At 45.3% G+C, this 20072-nt stretch overlaps 1 long non-coding RNA gene across 1 annotated transcript in view; it reads right to left on the bottom strand.

Moving 5' to 3' along the window:
- LOC140460492 (uncharacterized) overlaps positions 1-14170 on the bottom strand; it is a 30974-nt gene extending 16804 nt beyond the window's left edge. The window contains exons 1-2 of the long non-coding RNA XR_011954118.1: positions 14054-14170; positions 13833-13953 (exon numbers count right to left, since the gene is read on the bottom strand). This is a non-coding gene — a long non-coding RNA (uncharacterized lncRNA). The remainder of the gene's footprint in view (positions 1-13832; positions 13954-14053) is intronic.
- Between the last annotated feature and the right edge of the window lie 5902 nt (positions 14171-20072).

The following is a 20072-nucleotide window of genomic DNA, read 5'->3' as shown; positions in this document are numbered from 1 at the left end:
CTACGGGCAATTTGCATGGCCAATCCACCCTAACCTACATATCTTTGGATTGTGGGAGGAAACCAGAGCATCCAGAGTAAACCCAGGCAGACACAGGGAGAATGTGCAAACTCCCCACAGACTTTCTATCCTGAGGTGGAATCGAACCTGGGTCCCTGGTACCATGAGGCAGCGGTGCTAACCACTGAGCCATTGTGCTGCCCTTAGGGACATGTACAAGAGGACTGTCAGGTGAGAGGATTTAGAACAGAGAAGAAGGAAGGGGCCCAATGGTGGGACAAATCAAGTTACTGGATTAGTGGTGCTGGTAGAGCACAGTTCAGGCAGCATCCAAGTAGCTTCGAAATCGACGTTTTGGGCAAAAGCCCTTCATCAGGAATCTTGGATGCTGCCTGAACGGCTGTGCTCTTCCAGCACCACGAATCCAGAATCTGGTTTCCAGCATCTGCAGTCATTGTTTTTACCTCAAATCAAGTTACTGCAGACCTAAGAGTTATGAGCAACCAACGGTAACTGAACATCACTGAGAAGTTCCCAAGAACCAGAGACCACCTTTCCCTTCCTCCCCCCACCGCAGGTAACAGCAGCCCTCGGTAAAAGGAGGCTGATGGTCCCCTGTGGGTAAAGGCAGCAGCTGGGATGGGGGTGCGAGAAGTAGGTGGTGCAAAGCATTAATCGAGGCAGGAGTGTCAGCGTAAGACCGACCACACACGAAGCATAAAATTCGGATACAGGAATGGTTGGTATGAAAAATCGAAACATACAAAAGTCAGACTCAACTATTGTTTGGAGCTTCAGCAATTATATAATTATTTTCAGGAACATGGTATATATTTTTAAGACTGTTTCATGACTGGACACAGCATTGTGGAAATGAAAACCGAATGCAGAAGGGAAAACGCCAATGATACCCAAGAGATACAGAATGTATTGGCAAGATTACCAAATGAAACACAAACAAAAGAGAACAGATTATAGGGTAGGGTGCTGGGTCTAGTGGGATGCTACTTGGAGGGTTGGTGTGGACTTGATGGGCCAAATGGTCCGCTTCCACACTGTAATTGTATGAAAGATTGAGATGGCAAGAATATAACTATAACTCCTGGCTATCCAGGCCAAATTGGTCTACACAGAAGAGTGTCCTCCACGAGGCAAGGAATATAGGCAAGTCAAAACAAATATCAAGTGACCCCTTCGTTGCTTAGGTTCAATTTCCAGAGCAGGTAAGGAATCAAGGATGAAGAGACCTCAGTAGCTGTGGATTGGGGCTATAATATCCCGAAGGATGAGAAAGGCACTGAAAGGAATGACTGGAGGAGAACACCTGACCAGCAGGAATGACATTAATGAATTTACAAACAGCAGGGCTTTGTATAACATGACCTGCGAACCTGCAAACACGCTCCCAAATATGGAAAGGATGTATTTTAATGCATGGTAAATGGTATTTCCAGGGAAAGACATTGTCTGAGACTGTGTACGCACCTGTGCATCTGTGTGTGCGCACGCATGAGTGTGTGTGTGTGCACACGTGCATGTGCCTTTGTGTAATGTGCGATGGACAGAGCCACTCTGTGCATGTTGAGGAAGGAAGTTGAAGTCATGGGTGGAAGCACCTTTGGGCTCCCCCTAAATGGGCAACCATTAATTAAGTGTGACTGGGAGAAGGCAGCAGTTCATGGATATGACACATGATGTGGGGGCCTAGCGCTATCATGGTGTTTCCCTCCCGTCCCTGCCAACTCCAGTCTCTGAGGGAATTAAAGTGCCCAATCCTAACAGAGGGAACAGTCAATGGATCAGTGTTGTTAAATGAAGGAGAGATATCATACTCTAATGTAAAACATGTGATCATATCCATTTGGATTAGTGTTTCAGGGATCCAGGTGCTGGAATATTGTTCGGATTAGCGAATGAAAACATACACAATGTTAACCAATGTAGTATTGTGCAAAGCTGCTGATGCCATGGGAACCACTAAATTCAGAGAACACCACACTTTCATCAGACACAAAAGGGCGACATTGAATGGACATTGTGACGGGAGTTGCGGTAAATGAAAATGTACAAAAGCTGAAAGAGATTATGAGAGAATTAATAGTGCGAGCTGAAGAAACTCAAATGGAACAAGTAGGGCTGAGGAAGAAGACAGTACAGACAGAGTTGATGAAGATACCGAGACTATTTTCATTGAGGGGACACCACAAATCTTCAACAAGTCTCAAGTTGTTGAAGAGTCTCAAGACAAAAAGGGCAAATGAGGGTTTACTCAATAGTCCCGAATTGTAAGGCTGGTAATATCAAAAGTGTCAGGGTGGTTCTGACGATGTTTGTAATAAACCCAGGGACAGGACCATACCCTCATTATCAGATAAAGAATGTCGGCATTGCCTAAGGAAACAACGCTCTTCAATACTATGGTGAAGACACAGTTGCAATACACCAAAATAAAACACTGTATGCTCCCATCCAATAGGGGACAGCAGAGAGACGTCACCGAGCATCATGAGGAGAAGTTGGCAACAGTTGTCGTGACTGATCAGCAGAGCAAGGACACAATGGCGAGCCCCAAACATTAGTGTTTCCATCCTTCCCCCTCTAACCAAGAGAGAGAAAAAAAGAGACATTGAGAGAAGTTGGGCAGTTTTGTTGTAGCCTGGAGGGGGTTTGGTCTGCCTGTAACGATTGCACTGTAATTTGAGGAACCGGTCAGCGGAGCGAGTTGGGATATATGCGGGCTTATTGAATACTGGGCTTCAGTGAGTAAGGAAGGTTCAGGCAAGGTAAGATTCTTTTTGTCTGTATTAGTGGACAGGAGCAGAGATGGCAGTCAGGGGCAGGAGCGTGTTCCTCCTGCTTGATGCGGGAGAGATCAGGGAATGGTCTCCTGTCCCTGACGACGATGCATGCAGCAAGGGTGACCAACTGCAGGTCCTCACACACGGCGTTGCTCAGGCAGATACACCGAGGAGAATGCAGGGGACGGAGTGAGTGATGGACATGAGTTACACGGAGGTGGCCACACTGCAGATTCAGTCAGGGAGACGGATGACCACCAGGAGAGGCAGGAAGTTAGCGCAGGAGTCTCTTGTGGTTATTCCACTGCTGTAACAGGAATGCCGTTTCGGATAGGGTTGGGTGGGGGGGGGGGTGGAATACACTCTCAGGGGAGGGTAACAACAGCAGCCAGGCCAGGGCAGTACGGTTGCTCAGTGGCCAGCACCGCTGCCTCACAGCGCCAGGGACCCGGGTTCAATTCCTGCCTCCAGCAACAGTATGTGTGGAGTTTGCACATTCTCCCAATGTCCACATGGGTTTCCTCCGGGTGCTCCGGTTTCCTCCCCTCCCACACTCCAAAGATGTGCCGGTTAGGGGGGATTGGCCATGCTAAGTTGCCCGTAGTGTTAGGTGGATTAGTCAAGGGTAAACATGGAGGGGTGGGTTTCTATTCGGAGGGTCGGTGGGGACTTGTTGGGCTGAAGGGCCTGTTTCCATATTGTAGGGAATTTAATCTAACCTAAACTGGCTCTGCTGGAGAGCAGGGTTGTGTAAGGTCTGAGCGAGTGACCCGTGGTTGGAGATTTCCTAGTTAAGGGCACTCAGGCACTTCTGTTGTCATGTTTGAGACTCCTGTCGCCTCCCTGGTGCCAGGGTCAAGGACATCTCTGAGCAGTTGCATGAAATTCTTAAGGGGGAGGGTGAGCGGCCAGAGGTTGTGGTGCACATTTGTACCAACTACATTGGTAAAAAGAGGGATGAGGTCCTGTAGGGAGTGTACAGGGAGTTAGGAAAGAGGCTGAAGAGCAGGACCTCCAGGGTAGTAATCTCTAGGTTACTAGCAGTACCATATGATAGGGAGACGAGGAATAGAAAGATAGATCAGATGAATGCACGGGGAAGGAGCTGGTGCAAGGGTTCAGGTTGTTTGGATCATTGAGACCGCTTCTGGGGCAGAGGTGACCTGGACAAGACTGTCAGGTTGCACCGAAACCGGAAGGCAGCCAAATCCTCACAGGGAAGTTCACGAATGCTACACGGGGTGGTTTTAACTTGAGTGGCCGGGGTGGGGGTTGGGGGGGGGGGGGGGGGGCGGGAGGAGAAAGAGTTGGGAGTAACAGGTCAGAGAGTGGAGGGATTGAGGGGAAGGGAGATGCTAAGACCAGTAATTCAGAAGGAAAGGACATGCAGACTAAGGTAAATGAAAACAATGGTACCAACAGGCTGAAATGTCGAAACAAGCTATTTGATCCAACAAGCTCACACCGACGCTCCCAAGAGTAACCCACCCAGACCCATTCCCCCGACCCTCTTCCTCTGAGGAATGCACCTAACTGACACGACGGACAATTTAGCATCGCCAGTTCACCCCACCTGCGCGTCTTTGGACTGCAGGAGGAAACCGGAGCACCCAGAGGAAACCCACGCGGACACGGGGAGGATGTGCAAACTCCACACAGACAGTGACCCGAGGCTGGAATCGATCCCAGGTCCTTCAGGTGTGAAACGGCAGTACTAACCACCGTGCCACCCTCATCACAGGTAGGGCAGATGAGCTTAGAGCCTGGAATACTACATTGGATGGTAACGTTGTGGCCATTACAGAGACTTGGTCGAGAGAGGGACAGGACTGGCTGCTGAACGTTTCGTTGTTTTAGCCGAGATGGAGAGGGAGGTAAAAGAGGTGGAGGAGTTGTATTACGAGTCAGGGAGAATGTCACATCTGCACTCCGAGGGGACGTACTGGAGGGCTCATCCTGTGAAGCAATCTGGGCAGAGTTCAAAAAATAAGATTGGTGCAGTCACGGTTATACAGTTACACTCTTGGCCCTCAACAGCAGATTACTGCCCGAGCCACGTGCTAATTGGCATAGGGATAAGAAAATTAGGGAAGTAACAACGTGGCTAAGAGATTGGTGTGGGAAAGAAGGATTCCATGTCTTGGGACATTGGCATCGGTTTTGGAACCGGGGCGATCTGTACCGATGGGACGGTCTCCACCTGAACCGATCTGGAACCAGCGTTCAGGAGAAAAGGATCAATAGGGTGGTCACTAGGACTTTAAACTTGTGAGTCGGTGGGAAGGGAAAGGGAGAGCAACAGAGTATGGAATCAGGTAGAAAGATAAGCAGCAGGTTAGCATGTGTGTGCAGGGTTTCAGTTCAAGGCAGGCTAGGAATGAAACACAAAGGAAGGATAACTTAGGACATACTACTAGAGGTGATGGAAAGGATAAGAAAATTAGCGTTAAGATGCTTCATCTGAATGCCCGTAGTATTCATAGCAAAGTAGATGAATTAACGGCAGAAATCATCGTGAATGATTATGATGTGGTAGGCATCACAGATGTGGTTGCAGGGGGTTCAGAACTAGCAGTTAAACATCCAAGCATTTACAACTTATCGAAAAGACGGGGCAGAGGGGGCGGGATTGCCTTGTTACTTAAGAATAAGATTAAAATTAAATCTATGGCACTGAATGACATAGTGTCAGATGATGTGGGGTCAAGGAACCACAAAGGCAAAAATAAAAACCACAATGGGATTTACGAACAGACCTCCCAGCAGTGGTCAGGACCAGGGACGCAAAATGTACCAGAAAATAGACAAGGCATGTCAGAAAGGCAAGGTCATGGCGATCATGGGGGACTTCAATATGCAGGTGGACTGGGTGAGTAATGTGGCCGGTGCATCCAAAGAAAGGGAATTCATGGATTACTTACAGGATGGCTTTTTTGGAGCAGCTTGTGATAAGAGCCCACAAGGGAGCAGGCTATTCTGGGCTTAGTGCTATGTAATGAGCCAGACTTTATAAAAGAGCTTAAAAGTAAGGGAACACTTAGGAGTCAGAGGCCATAATATGGTAGAGTTCAGTCCACAGTTTGAAAGTGAGAAGGCAACATCAGATGGAACGGTGTTACAGTTAAATAAAGGTAATTATAGGGGTATGAGAGAGGAAGTGACGAAAATTGACTGGAAGCAAAGCTTAGTGGGGAAGACAGTAGAGCAACAATGGCAGGAGTTTCTGGTGTAATTGAAGACACAGTACAGAGGTTCTTCCCAAAGAAAAGAAAGATTACCCGGGGGGGTGGGATTAGACAGCCATGGCTGACAAAGGAAGTCAGGAAATGTATCACAGAAAAAGAGAGAGCTAATAACGTGGCCAAGAGCACTGGGAAATTAGAAGATTGGAAAGACCACAAAAACAAACAGAGGTTAACAAAGTGAGAAATAAGGAAGGAGAGGATCAAATATGAAGGTAAGCAAGCCAGTAATATTAGGGATTATAGTAAATGTTTCGTTCAATACATAAAAAACAAACGAGAGGTAAAAGTAAGAATTGGGCCACTCCAAACTGATTCAGGAAGGCTAGTGATGGGAGATAAGGAAATAGCTGAAGAATGTTTGTGTCAGTCTTCACAGTGGAAGACATGAGTAATACCCCAACAATTAAGGAGAGTGAAGGGGCAGAGTTGAATATGGTAGCCATTACAAAAGAGAAATTGCTAGAAAAGCTAATAGGTCTAAAAACTGATAAACCTCTTGGCCCCGACGGGCTACATCCGAGAGTTCTGAGGGAGGTGTCTGACGGAATAGCGGAGGCGTTGGTTGTAATCTTTCAAAAATCTCTGGAGTCAGGGAAAGTCCCAGATGATTGGAAAATGGCTGTTGTAATAACCCCCTTGTTCAAGAAAGGATCAAGACAAAAGATGGAAAATTATAGGCTGATTAGTCTAACCTCGGTTGTAGGTAAAATTATAGAATTAAGGATGAGATTTCTAAATTCTTGGAAGTGCAGGGTCAGATTAGAACAAGTCAGCATGGATTTAGTAAGGGGAGGTGATGCCTGACAAACCTGTTAGAATTCTTTGAAGACGTAACAAGTAGGTTAGACCAGGGAAACCCAGTGGATGTGGTTATCTATCTAGACTTCCAAAAGGTCTTTATTACTGTGCCTCATGGGAGGCTACTGAGTAAGGTGAGGGCCCATGGTGTTCGAGGTGAGCTACTGGGATGGATTGAGGATTGGCCGTCTGACAGAAGGCAGAGAGTTGGGATAAAAGGTTCTTTTCGGAATGGCAGCTGGTGACAAGCGGTGTCCCGCAGGGTTCAGTGTTGGGGCTGCAGCTGTTCACTTTATAGATTATAAAGGGACTGGGGCATTCTGGTGAAGTTCGCCGATGGTGCGGCATTAGGTGGACTGTCAGGTAGTACTGAGGAGGTGGGGAGGCTGCAGAAAGATTTAGACAGTTTAGAAGAGGGTCCAGGAAATGGCTGATGAAATTCAATGTGAGCAAATGCGAGGTCTTGCACTTTGGAAAAAAAAGGCGTGGACAATCTTTTCAACAGTGAGAAAAATGAGGAAACATTTCTTCAGCCAGAGAGTGGTGGGCCTGTGGAATTCATTGCCACGGAGCGCAGTGGAGGCCGGGATGTTGGGTACCTTCAAGGCAGAGATTGATAAATTCTTGATCTCGCAAGGAATTAAGGGCTACGGGGAGAGTGTGGGTAGGTGGAATTGAAATGTCCATCAGCCATGATTAAATGCCGGAGTGGATAGGATGGGCCAAATGAGCTTGCTTCCACTCCTATGTCTTAAGGTCTTATGGTTGAATGTTCTGTTCAAGAACAGATATTTGAGGAAACTACAGACTGTTGAGATTCACAGTGGTGGTTGGGAAGCTATTGGAGAGAATTCTTCGGGATAGGATTTATGCAGATTTGGGAATGTACAGCCCTGATTAAGGACAGTTTGCATGGCTTTGTGCAGGGGAGGTCATGTCTTACTAACTTGATTGAATTTTTCAAGGATGTGATGAAAGTGATCGATGATGTAGAGCAGTGCATGCTGCCTACACGGATTTTATTAAGGCTTTCGACAAGGTCCCACATGATAGGCTCATCAGGAAGATTAAAATAAGTTTGATCCACGGTCACTTGGCCACACGGATTCAGAACTGGCCTGCACATAGACAACACAGGGTAGTGGGAGAAAGAGTGTTTGTCCAGCTGGAGGCCCACGACTAGGGATTCATGCTGTGTGTGTGTATATATACAAATCCATAAATGACTTGAATAAAAACGTAGATGGATGGATGGATTAATAAGTTTGAAGATGATACAAAGATTGGTGGAGTTGTGGATTATGTCGAAGATGTTCAAAGGATACAGTGGGATATAGGCCACTTGCAGATATGGGTGGAGAAACTGTACTTTGAGATTAACCCTTGTAAGCATGGGATGCTGCACTTCGTAAGATTGAATGTTAAGGAAAGGTTTACAGTTAATTGCAGGAGCCTGAACATCACTGATGTACAGAGGGATCTGGGGATTCAAATCCATAGCTCCCTGAAAATGGCCACGCAGGTAGATAGGGTGGGAAAGGAGGTGGACGGCATGCTCACCTTTATTGGTCGGGGAATTGAGTACAAGAGTCAGGAAGTCATATTGCAGTTTTGTAAGACCTTGGTTAGGCCGCAATTAAGAGCATCGCGTTCACTTCTGGTCGCCACATCACAGGAAGGATGTGGAGGCTTTGAAGGTGCAGACGAGATTTACCAAGATGCTGCCAGGATTAGAGGCTATGAACTTTAAGGAGAGGCTAGAAAAACGCAGAGAGTTTTCTCTGGAGTGATGGAGGTGGAAGAGAGACTTGATAGAAGTCTGTAAAATTATGAGATGCATAGATAGGGGTGACAGACAGAATCTTTCCCCCTGATGTCTAAAATTAGGGGGCATGCCTTTAAAGATGAGCAGGAGAAAATTGAATGGAGAGGAGACGGGCAAGATTTTTTTTTAAAAACACAGAGTGTGGCAGGAGTGTAGGGCACACTGCCACAGGTAGTACTGGAGGCAGATACAATGGGGCATTTAAGGGACTTTTCGCTCAGCACATGAAAATTGCAAGGAATGGTGGGATATGGACAGGCAGAAGAGATTAGTTAAATTTGGCATCATGTTCGGCACAACATCATGGGCCAAAGGAGAAAGTAAGGGCTGCAGATGCTGGAAAAGCACAGCATCCGAGGAGCAGGAGAATCGACATTTCGGGGCAAGAGCTGTTCATCAGGAACGTGGGCCAAAGAGCCCATTCCTGCGCAGTACAGTTCTATGTTCTATGATCAGCAAGTTAACAGATGATACACAAATTACCTGGTGCAACAAATAGTGAGGCAGAAAGCCTTAGACTGTAGGCCGAATACATAGGCTTGGCAGACGCTGGCAAATTGAATGCAATTCTGAAACCTTCTTTGAAGTGAGGGGACCAAGGATAACCCTGGGAACGACAGACCTGTCAGCTTGACATCAATAACTGAAAAACTGGTGGAGGTTTAGTCGAGAACGTGGCGCTGAAAAAGTACAGCAGGTCAGGCAGCATCCGAGGAGTAGGAGAATCGACGTTTCGGGCATAAACCCTTCATCAGGGATCGTCATTTCCGCCTCATTCCTGATGAGGGGCCGATGGCCCGAAACGCCGATTCTCCTGCTCCTCGGATGTTGCCTGATGCGCTTTCCCAGCGCCACACTCGCGACTCTGATTTCCAGCATCTGCAGTCCTCACTTTCTCCTGCCTGATGGAGGTTATAATATACACTTAGAGAATAAATAAGGTCATACCTCACAGTCAATGTGGCTTTGTCAAGGGCAGGTCACATCTAACAAACTTAACTGAGTGAATTGAAGCTGCACAGGCATTGAGGAGGGTTGTGCAGTGGATGGTGCTTCTTTGAGATTTTCCAAAAGCATTTAATGTGGTGCTACATGGCAGATTGGTTACCAAATTAGAAAATGTCTGCAATTGGTGGGTCCTCGGCAGCATGGGTGAGAAGTTGGCTAAAAGGAAGGAAACAGAGGGGAGATATAGATTGGCACTTCCCAGATTGGAGAAGATTTGGAAGTGGGGTTCCCTGGTGTTTGGACCTTTACTTTTTTTCTAATTTGTACAAATGATTTGGAGATTAATGTTGAGGGCAAAATCTCTAAATTTGCAGATGCTACTAAGCGAGGGAGAATAGCGAATACTGATGATGACGCTGAGTGACTTGAGAGAGACAGTGACAAGTCGGCCAAATGGGGCAGATACCTGGCAAACAACCTTCAATGCTGAGAAATGCGAAGTCATGTTATCTTGCTCGAAGGGACATTTGGGTTAATTAGAGACAGCTCTAGACTGAATCCTTTGAGGCTGTGACAAAAAAAAATGGATGGAGTCAGAGCGGTGGATAGATTCACAGTGTCACAGAGATGTACAGCACGGAAACAGACCCTTCGGTCCAAACCATCCATGCCGACCAGATATCCCAACCCAATCTAGTCCCACCTGCCAGCACCCGGCCCATATCCCTTTAAACCCTTCCTATTCGTATACCCATCCAGATGCCTTTTAAATGCTGTAATTGTACCAGCCTCCACCACTTCCTCTGGCAGCTCATTCTATACATGTACCACCCTGTGTGTGAACAAAATACCCCTGAGGCCCCTGTTATATCTTTCCCCTCTCACCCTAAACCTATGCCCTCTAGTTCCGGACTCCCCATCCCAGGCAAAAGATCTGGTCTATTTACCCTATCCAAGCTCATGATTTTATAAACCTCTACAAGGTTACCCCATAGCGCCGATGCTCCAGGGAAAAAGCCCCAGCCTTTTCAGCTTCTCCCTATACCTCAAATCCTCCAACCTTGGCAACATCCTTGTAAAACTTCTCAAAACAAGTTTCACAATGTCCTCGAGTTCCCCACAGTCGGCTCATTCAGGAAGCATGGGATACAGGGAAATTTGGTTACCTGGATTCAGAATTGGCTGGCCCATACAAGGTGGTAGTAAATGGAATGCATTCAGCCTGGAGCTCAGTGACCAGTGGTGTTCTGCAGGGATTGGTTCTAGTACCTCTACTCTTTGTGATTTTTATAAATGACTGAGATGTGGATGAGAAAGAGTGGGGGGGTTGGTCGGTTTGCCGATGACACGAAGGTTGGTGAAATGGCTCATGTGCAGGATTCTCTGAAAGTTTCCAGCCAAGTTGAAAAGGTTATTATGAAGGTTTATAGGACTTTTGGGCTTATACTTAAAGGCAGAGAGTACAAAAGCAAGGACATGGTACTACACCTCTAAAAATCATGGGTTAGACCATTTTTGGAATATTGTTTCTCGTTTTAGATTAGATTAGATTATTTACAGCGTGGAAGCAGGCCCTTCAGCCCAACAAGTCCACACTGACCCGCCGAAGCACAACCCACCCAGACCCATTCCCCTACATTTACCACTTCACCTAACACTATGGGCAATTTAGTATGGCTAATTCACCTAACCTGCACATTTTTGGATTGTGGGAGGAAACCGGAACACCCGGAGGAAACCCACGCAGACAAGGGGAGAATGTGCAAACATGTTCTGGTAACCTTATTTAAGGATATTCAAGCCCTGGAACAAAATACAATGGGGATTTCCTAGAATGAAGGATTTTAGATGCAAGGAAAAATCAGAGAGACCGGACTTATTCTTCTTGGAGCTGAGAAAATTAAGAGGTAACTTTTTGAAGTGTTCAAAATTATGAACAAAGGAGGTCCATTAGTTGGTTTTTCAGTAACTGGTGGGGTCACAATTTCAAGACTGTCAGCAAGGGAGCCATGTGAGAGATAAGGAGAAACTTTCTTTACTCAGACAGTTGGTATGATTTGGAATGAACTGCCTGGGAGAGTGGAGGAGGTGGATTCCAAAGGAGATTTCAAAAGATAGCAAGTTACATATTTGAAAGTGGTGAAGTTTTAAGGCTACAGAGACAGGAATGGAGGATGGAACTAGCTGCGTAGCTCATTCAAGGGCAGATACAAACATGGGCTGAATGGCATCTCTCTGTGTTGTAAATTCCTATGATTCTATGATACATTTTAAGAGAATTAACAAGACAAGAGAGTACATGATCAACAGACAGACCTTGGAGAGTACAGAGGATCAGAAAGAACTTGGTGGTAAAGTGTACAGATCCTTGAAGGCAGCAGAACAAGTGGATAAGGTGGTTAAAAAGACTAATGGCATATTTACATTTATTAGGCAAGAAGCTGTTTAATACATCAGTTAAGCCATAGCTGGGAGTTGCAGTTCTGGTTGACACACAATAGAAAGGATTCAAATGCATAGAGAGGGGACAGATTGCAATGGGAGGGGTATGGAGGAGATTCATCAGGATATTGCCTGGGATGAAGTATTTCAGCTATGAAGGGTGACCACATAAATTACATATTTTTCATAGGCCAGAGAAAGCCTTTGGGGATGGTGAGGATGGGGAAACAGAATGGATGTGTAAAGATTATGAGGGGCAGAGTTAGGAAGCAATGTTGTCCCTTTGTAGAGGGATCAATAGCAGAGTGAATAGAATCGGTGTAAACAGCAGAAAACTTAAAGGGCAGTTAAGGAAGAACATTTGCACCCAAGAGTGTGGCGAGGTATCTGGAACTCACTGCCTGAAAGTTTGGTGTAGAAACTATGACAATGTTTTATGTATTCAGATGATCACTTGAAGAACCAAAGCACACAGGACTATGGGCCAGCTGTTGGGAAATAGGATGAGGGTGGATAGGTGCTTGAAGATTAGAGCCAACATGATGTGTCAAAGGCCTCAATCCATGCTTTAAAGCTCACGATTCAATGGGAGAGAAGGCAAGTTAATATTTTGTAGCAAAGTTGATTCTCCTTTAGAAAACACAATAAGATAATGCATTTTGTCAAAAGAAGTGGGGGAAGTGAACATATCCTGAAGGGCACAAATTGAAAGAGCAGGGCGGAGGGCTGATGCAGAAACGGGCACCCCTGCCATCTTTTTGGGGGGCAAACTGTGGCCGACGCATGCGTGCAAAACGCTTTACAAAGGTGACAGGATATACCGAGAGAGGTTGAAAACTATTTGGGATCTTGGCTTCAGAACAGAGGTAATGGAAACAAACGCAGGGAAAAGCTTATAAAGGTCTGGTTTGGTCATGACTCAAGTATTGTGTCCATATCTGCTCACTCTTCAGGAACGAATGTCCTTAAGATAACAGAGCAGAAATTACCAGACGATTCCTGGGAAGAAAAGAGTTTTAGTCACAAGATTTGGTTTGGAAAAACTGGGACTATTCCCCTTCAAGGAAAGTAGTTGGGATAGTTGATAGAGTTGTACAAGATTATAAAATGCTTAAATAAAGTACTTTTTACCCCTCGGATGGTGAAGGCTAACATGAGGGGACAGAGCTTTAAATTGAGGGGTAACAGATTTAGGACAGATATTAGGGGTAGTTTTGTCATTCAAAATAGTTGGGGCGTGGAAACGCTTTCCTGCAACAGTAGTAGACTTGCTGACATTAAGGGCATTTAAATGGGCATTGGATATACATATGGATAATACTGGAACAGTGTCAATTAGATGGGCATCAGATTATTTTCACAGGTCAACGCAACATCAAGGGCCAAAGAGCCTGTAACATTCTATGTTCCAAAGTAAACAGGCAAAGTTGTTTCCAGAGGGTGATGGCATCGGATTAGAGGAAAGAAACTGATAGACATAAATGGACCAAGCTTTTCTTTTCATGCAGTGACTGATAATATGCAGAATGCACTGCCTATGTGGGTGGTGGAAGTGCAGATGAATGCAAGATAAAGGAAGTTCGATCAGCACCAAAAGTAAATAAGCTTGCAGGGCTTCCAAGATCAGAGAAGCGAACGAGATAAACTGAATTATTTTTCAGACAGCCAGTACGTACAATATGGGATCAACCTCCAGAGTATCCAGAGTTGAAGACTCCAGGAGTGGGCCTAAGCAGGATTTTCAATATCCCTGTGCTTTTGCAGTGAAACCCGTACCTGAAATCCTTCCCAGACCTTGCCAGTGATATCCAAGTCCTTGTGAATAGGGTAACTGTGGCAGTTCTCGCGGTGCAGTTTGTTCAGAGCTTGCCGTCTGTGGATGCTGCTCTCTGTTATCCTGTTTAAAAAGTGCGCACAGAGTGTACATGGTCAGCCAGGCACAGAAATTGAGAATAAACAAACATTTCTTCAATTGCAATTCGTGCATAAGTCCTCGCCTTCCAACCCCCCTGACAAAGGGAGTTTCCAAATCGCCCCTTCTCAGAAAACGAACCACAGTGTGAATTTGCACCGCGTATCACTGCTCGCCTTCCGAACGTCCCCCGGGAGCGCACTGCCCCGAACAAAGATGGCGATCCGCACGGGTCGGCCACGGGTTGCCCCGAACAAAGATGGCGATCCGCACGGGTCGGCCACGGGTTGCCCCGAACAAAGATGGCCGGGGCGCCCGTTTCTGCAACCCCACCCCGAGGCCCTCAGCCGTTTATCATTTGCAGCAAATACGGGACCGGGAGCAAGGAAATCGCGCGGGGCGGCGTACACCGGATGTTTCTCCCAGCTCCTATCTCAGACTGGTTCCAATGGATCCCCCTTTAGCGTCTCCACTCATCTCTCCTCCCACAGCCTTCGATCACAGCGCGCATGCGTGGGACATTGTCTCCCCCCCTCCATCTGTCACGTGCGCGGATTATTCCCCGCCTCGCCTTCCGTTCCATTGGCTGACCCTAACCCAGCCCCGCCCCTGCTTCGGTTCCATTGGCCGAGCCTGGCCCAACCCCGCCCCCTCCCAATTTGAGTCAGAGATTTACATCAGCGCGGACAAAGCCCTTGGCCCCCGCGCGCGGGTTTGCCCCGCCCCTGATTCAGTTCCATTGGCTGACCCTGGCCCGGGCCTTGGCTGTTGCCCGCCCCCTCTCCTCTCATTGGTCTTTCAACTCATCGTTGAGTCAGAGAGGTCAATCAGCGCGGAGAAAGCCCTTTGGCCAATCCTGTCAAGATTGTGGCTGGAGCTGGAGTGATGTGCACTGAGGTGGAGGGGTTAAAAAGCCCAACACTTCATCATGTCTGCGTTGGTCACACAGTTGTAAAGCACAGATAAAGGCCCCATCTTTTTTCCGTTTTTCAATTTGCAGGATCCGGTGTTAGATTGGGGTGGACAAAGTCAAAACACCAGGTTATAGACAAACAGGTTTATTTGGAAGCACTAGGCTTTCGGAGCACTGCTCCTTCATCAGGTAGTTGTGGAGCAGGGCATAAAACACAGAAGTAAGAGCGAAAGATTACACCGATGCAATGACACATTGAACAAACCTAAATTGTTAAGTCTTCCATCTTTTCTATTCAAATCCATTCTAAAAGATCAAAGAATTAACAATCTATGTTCAATGTACCACTATATCACTGTAATCTTGCCATAAATTCTGTGTCTTATAGTCCTGCTCCACAATCACCTGACGAAGAAGCAGCACTTCGAAAGCTAGCGCTTCCAAATAAACCTGTTGGATCATAACCTGGTGTTGCGTGATTTTTTAACTTTGTCCGTTTCTCATATCCTTTGATTCAAGTTTTACTGTGGCATCTTTCACCGCTCCCTTTGTGGGCTTTTAGCTTTGTAAGGACTGCAACATCCATGTTGTAAATTTATCGACACACTCATTATGGGGGTGATGATGTTCTGCTTATTCACAATACAGACCTATTCACAGACCTTCAAGGGTAGCTATGCATAAAGAAAAAGAAGCAAAGACATTATCCATTTCATGGCAATTTACCATTTGAAGTGATTGATGGATATCAGTTTATGCCTGCTCTTGTTGATCAGGTGCAGTCCCAAAGTCCAGAGCTGCAGTTAGCAGCCTAGAATTACTTTGCAGGGGTAGTCGATTGGCTATCCAGCAATCCAAGAGTCATGAACCATTCCTTCTCGATAAATTTCCTTGAAATGTTGTCTGACAAATACTGCAGAAATGTAAGCTCTACTTTGTGACTTTGTCAAAATAAAGTTGATGAATTGCAAGCACACCCATGCATGTCTGTGACTATTGTTTCGAACAGATCGAAAGTTTTACCCTTAGAGTTATTGTTTTGATATCATCAGTAAATGTTATATGAAGCCATGATTTGGAGGGGCTGATGTTGGACTGGGGTGGACAAAGTTAAAAATCACTCAACACCAGGTTATAATCCAACAGGTTTACTTGGAAGTATAAGCTTTTGGAGCACTACTCCTTTGCAGGTAGTCAAAGATCACTGAACAAACTTAGATTGAACTTAAGTTGTTAATCATTTACAAAGGGGATGCAGGTTTCAATTCATTAATATATTCTTTGAAGTCACATACCCAAGATAACTGAAAATTTCATGAAGAATATGAGTTCTCAGCTCAGACAACGTATTAAAGATATGAGGTTAGTGTCTGTCTACATCCCAAACTTTAGTCAGATTAGTTCAACTTCCAAAGTAGGAATTAATAAAATATCACATGGACCGACTGCGGACACACTGTGTGCTCTTTGAACATTCAGCCTTAGACATTCGGGTGACCATCCTCCAAGGCGGACTTCAGGACAGCGAGGTAGAGTCACCAAGCAGAGGCTTATAGCCTGGTTTAGTACCCATGGAGATGGCCTCAATTAGGATCTTGGATTCATGTTACATTACAGGTGACCACACTGCACTATACACTCGCGCGCGCGCACACACACACACATACACATACACACACTCTTACACACAATCAAACTCACACAGATTCTTTCTAATACACACACTGTCTCTCAGATATGCACAATCCAATACTCACACGCACTCGCTCATAGGCACATACTGCATCATACTCACCCACACTCTAACAAGCAAGTGCACACAGCACTCACATACACACTGCCCCCTTCTCTCCGACACACACACACTCTCTCTCCCTCGCACACACAAGTCCACGGGGTGAATTTGCATTTGCAATACATTATATCTTGTTCAAAAAGCACACAATCTGTAGACAGTCAGTTCAAGTGACATTTTTAACCAATTCCTACTTTGGAAATAGAACTAGTCTGAGTAAAGATTGGGATACAGATAGACTCGAACCTCACAAAGCATTGTCTGAGCTGAGATGTCAATTTGTTTTCTCATAAAAAAATTAAGTTATCACAGTGACTTAAAAGAAGTTCTGGGTTTTACATATTAAATCAAAACCTGTATCCCCATTCTAAGTGACTAAAAACTCAATTCGTTCAATACATTGCATCTGTTGTATGACACTTTATTTTTTACTATTAATTCTGTGTCCTATTATCCTACCCCTCCTCCGATCTGTCGAAGCAGTAGCTCTCCGAAAGCTTATACTTACAAATAAACCTGATGGACTATAACCCCCCCGATATTCTGTGTTTTTTTTTAACATTGCATAAAGGAACATGAAGGCCTGAACCAACTGCTATTTAAAAATTCCAACATTTCAAATCAGTTAAAATTTAACATATAGCAGTGCCTCCTTAGGTGCCTCCTTAGGTTGGTGGGGGAGGGCAGTTACCATCATGAGAAAGCACTGCATCGCAGATCAACAACTATGAGCAACCTCTGAAGTTAACATATGACTTTACAGAATAGGAAATTGCAATGCTTTCAAGTTTGAGGTTGTAAGGAGGCAATCTGTCTTTTTGTTAGCTTTTTACACAATGCTTCAACATTCCAGTCCCAGCAGGCAGTATAAGAAGTGTTCATTGTCTAGTTGACTTTGAGTTTACAAGCAACTGCTATTAGGCTGCTACTAAATCTACTAAGATGATTACAGCAAGCAGCATTGCTAGTCTGTTCACAATTGTCACTAAACCCAATTGTCAGAATGTATGAAGGATCATTTTAAATCCATTGGTGACAACCTATAATAGGAAAGAATTGGAGATGCCAGTGTTGGACTGGGGTGAACAAAGTTAAAAATCACACAACTTCAGGTTATAGTACAACAGGTTTGTTCGGAATCACTAGCTTTCAGAGCGCTGCTCCTTCATCAGGTGTTTGTGAAGCAGAATCATAAGACACAGGCTTTAAAGCAACAGGATTGCAGTGTAATGGAATGTAATAATAAACAAATTTAGCCTACATCTTCCTTCTTGTAAAATGATTATGTTAGTTAGTTTCGGTTCCTTTATATGTAAATCCCATAACTTTTTCAAAGTTACATTCTCAGGACAGTTTTTAACAATAGGTGCGATCTCAGCTGAGATAATGCATTTAAGGTGTGGAGTTAAAGTCTGTCTGATTCCCAATATTAGGTCAGCCAGATTCTATTTCTAAAGTGGGAGTTACAGAACCTTACATGGATTTATGTAGTTTTTGAGCAAAATAAAATGTAATTCTTCAAGTACAAAGACCCCCCACAAACTTGTTTGTGTGCGTGCAGGGAAAACCAAGTGAGTGTGTGCAAGTGGGGGTGTGACTGTGAAAGAACATGTGTCTGTGTGTGAGTGTAATGGTGTTAGAGCCTGTGTGTGTGTGTGTGTGTGTGTGTGTCTGTGTTTCTGTGTGTGTGTCTGTGTCTGTGTGTGTGAGTCTGTGTGTGTGTGTGTATGTGTGTGTGTGTGTCTGTGTTTCTGTGTGTGTGTCTGTGTCTGTGTGTGTGTTTGTGTCTGTGTTTCTGTGTGTGTGTCTGTGTGTGTGTACGTGTGTGTGTGTGTTTGTGTTTCTGTGTGTGTGTGTGTCTGTGTGTGTGAGTCTGTGTGTGTGTGTGTGTGTATGTGTGTGTGTGTATGTGTCTGTGTGTGAGTCTGTGTGTGTGTGTGTGTGTATGTGCGTGCGCATAAGCATGCCCGTGAGAGAAAATATGTAAAATAGTGGGGTCACCTGTAGCATGACATGAACCCAAGGTCCCAGTTGATGCCATTCCCAAGGGAATAAGAGAATCAAGTGTCCTAAAACCGTCCCCTGGGGAACTCCAGCACAAGACTTCCTCCAGCCTTTAAAATATGAATTAATCTCTACTGTTTCCTGTCAATCAGCCAATTCTACAACTTTGATGCTGCTACTATCACTTTTATTAAGTACACTCGAACTTTGAACACAAGGCTGTTATGCCATCAGATGCCATTTGAAAGTCAATATACGTCACATCAACAGCACAGGTGATCCCTATCTGTGACTTCCACAAAAAACTACATTAAGTTAGTTAAACACAGAATTTCCTTCGTGTTAGGTGGAGGAGTTGCAGGTTTCAGGTAATGCAAGAGGGTGGGTTTCTAGTTTTTGGATGATTGGGGCTCATTCTGGGGAAATGGGATCTCTACAAAAAAGGACAGTCTTTACTTGAACCAGAGGGGTACTAGTATCCTGTGTGGAAAATTGCCGGTGCTATTTGGGTGGGTTTAAACTAGATCAGCAGGGTGATGGGAACCTGTTTTAGTTCCAGTACACAGGAAGCTGAGAGTAGGGAGGACATGAACAGGATTTCATGGTCACAGGAGTGTGCTGGCAGACAGCAAGCTGGTTTGAAGTGTCTCAACTTCAATGTCAGGGATATCTGGAATAAGGTAGGTGAGCTTGCAGCATGGATAGGTACCTTGGGACATCAATGTTGTGGCCATTTTTGAGAAATGGATAGAGCAAGGTCAGGAATGGGTGTTGCAGGTTCCAGGGCTTAAGACTTGCATTAAGATCAAGGAAGGTGGTAAAAGAGGGGGAGGTGTGGCTTTGTTACTATTGGATGGTATAACGGTGGCTGAAAGAACTTTTGACAAAAACTCATCGACTGAGGTGGTATGGGCTGAGGTTAGAATCAGGAGAGGAGAGGTCACATTGCTGTGAGTTTTATACACCCTCTGCAGAGTTCCAGGTATGTGGAGGAGAGGATTGGCAAATCGATTCTGGGCAGGAGTGGAAGGAGCAGAGTGGGCATTATGGGAGACTTTAACAAATCCCTATGACTGTAGTATATCAGATGGATCGGTTTTTGTCCAATGTGTGCAGGAGGGTTTCCAGACACAGTATGTTGAATGGCCGAGAAGAGGGGAGGCCACACTGGATCTGGTACTTCGTAATGAACTAGGCCAGGTGTTTGATTAAGTTGTAGTGAGCACATTGGAGACAGTGACCATAATTCGATTTTGTTTAGATTTGTGATGGAAAGGGATAGGCGCATGACACTGGGCAAGGGTTATAGATGAGGGATGGGCAATTATAATGTGAATAGACAAGACTTAGGAGGCATAGAATGGGGCAGCAAAACGTAGGGCATGGGGACAA

The sequence above is a fragment of the Chiloscyllium punctatum genome, chromosome 36 (assembly GCF_047496795.1).
Source record: "Chiloscyllium punctatum isolate Juve2018m chromosome 36, sChiPun1.3, whole genome shotgun sequence".
Taxonomy (NCBI): domain Eukaryota; kingdom Metazoa; phylum Chordata; class Chondrichthyes; order Orectolobiformes; family Hemiscylliidae; genus Chiloscyllium; species Chiloscyllium punctatum.
This window is presented reverse-complemented; position numbering and strand designations above follow the sequence as displayed.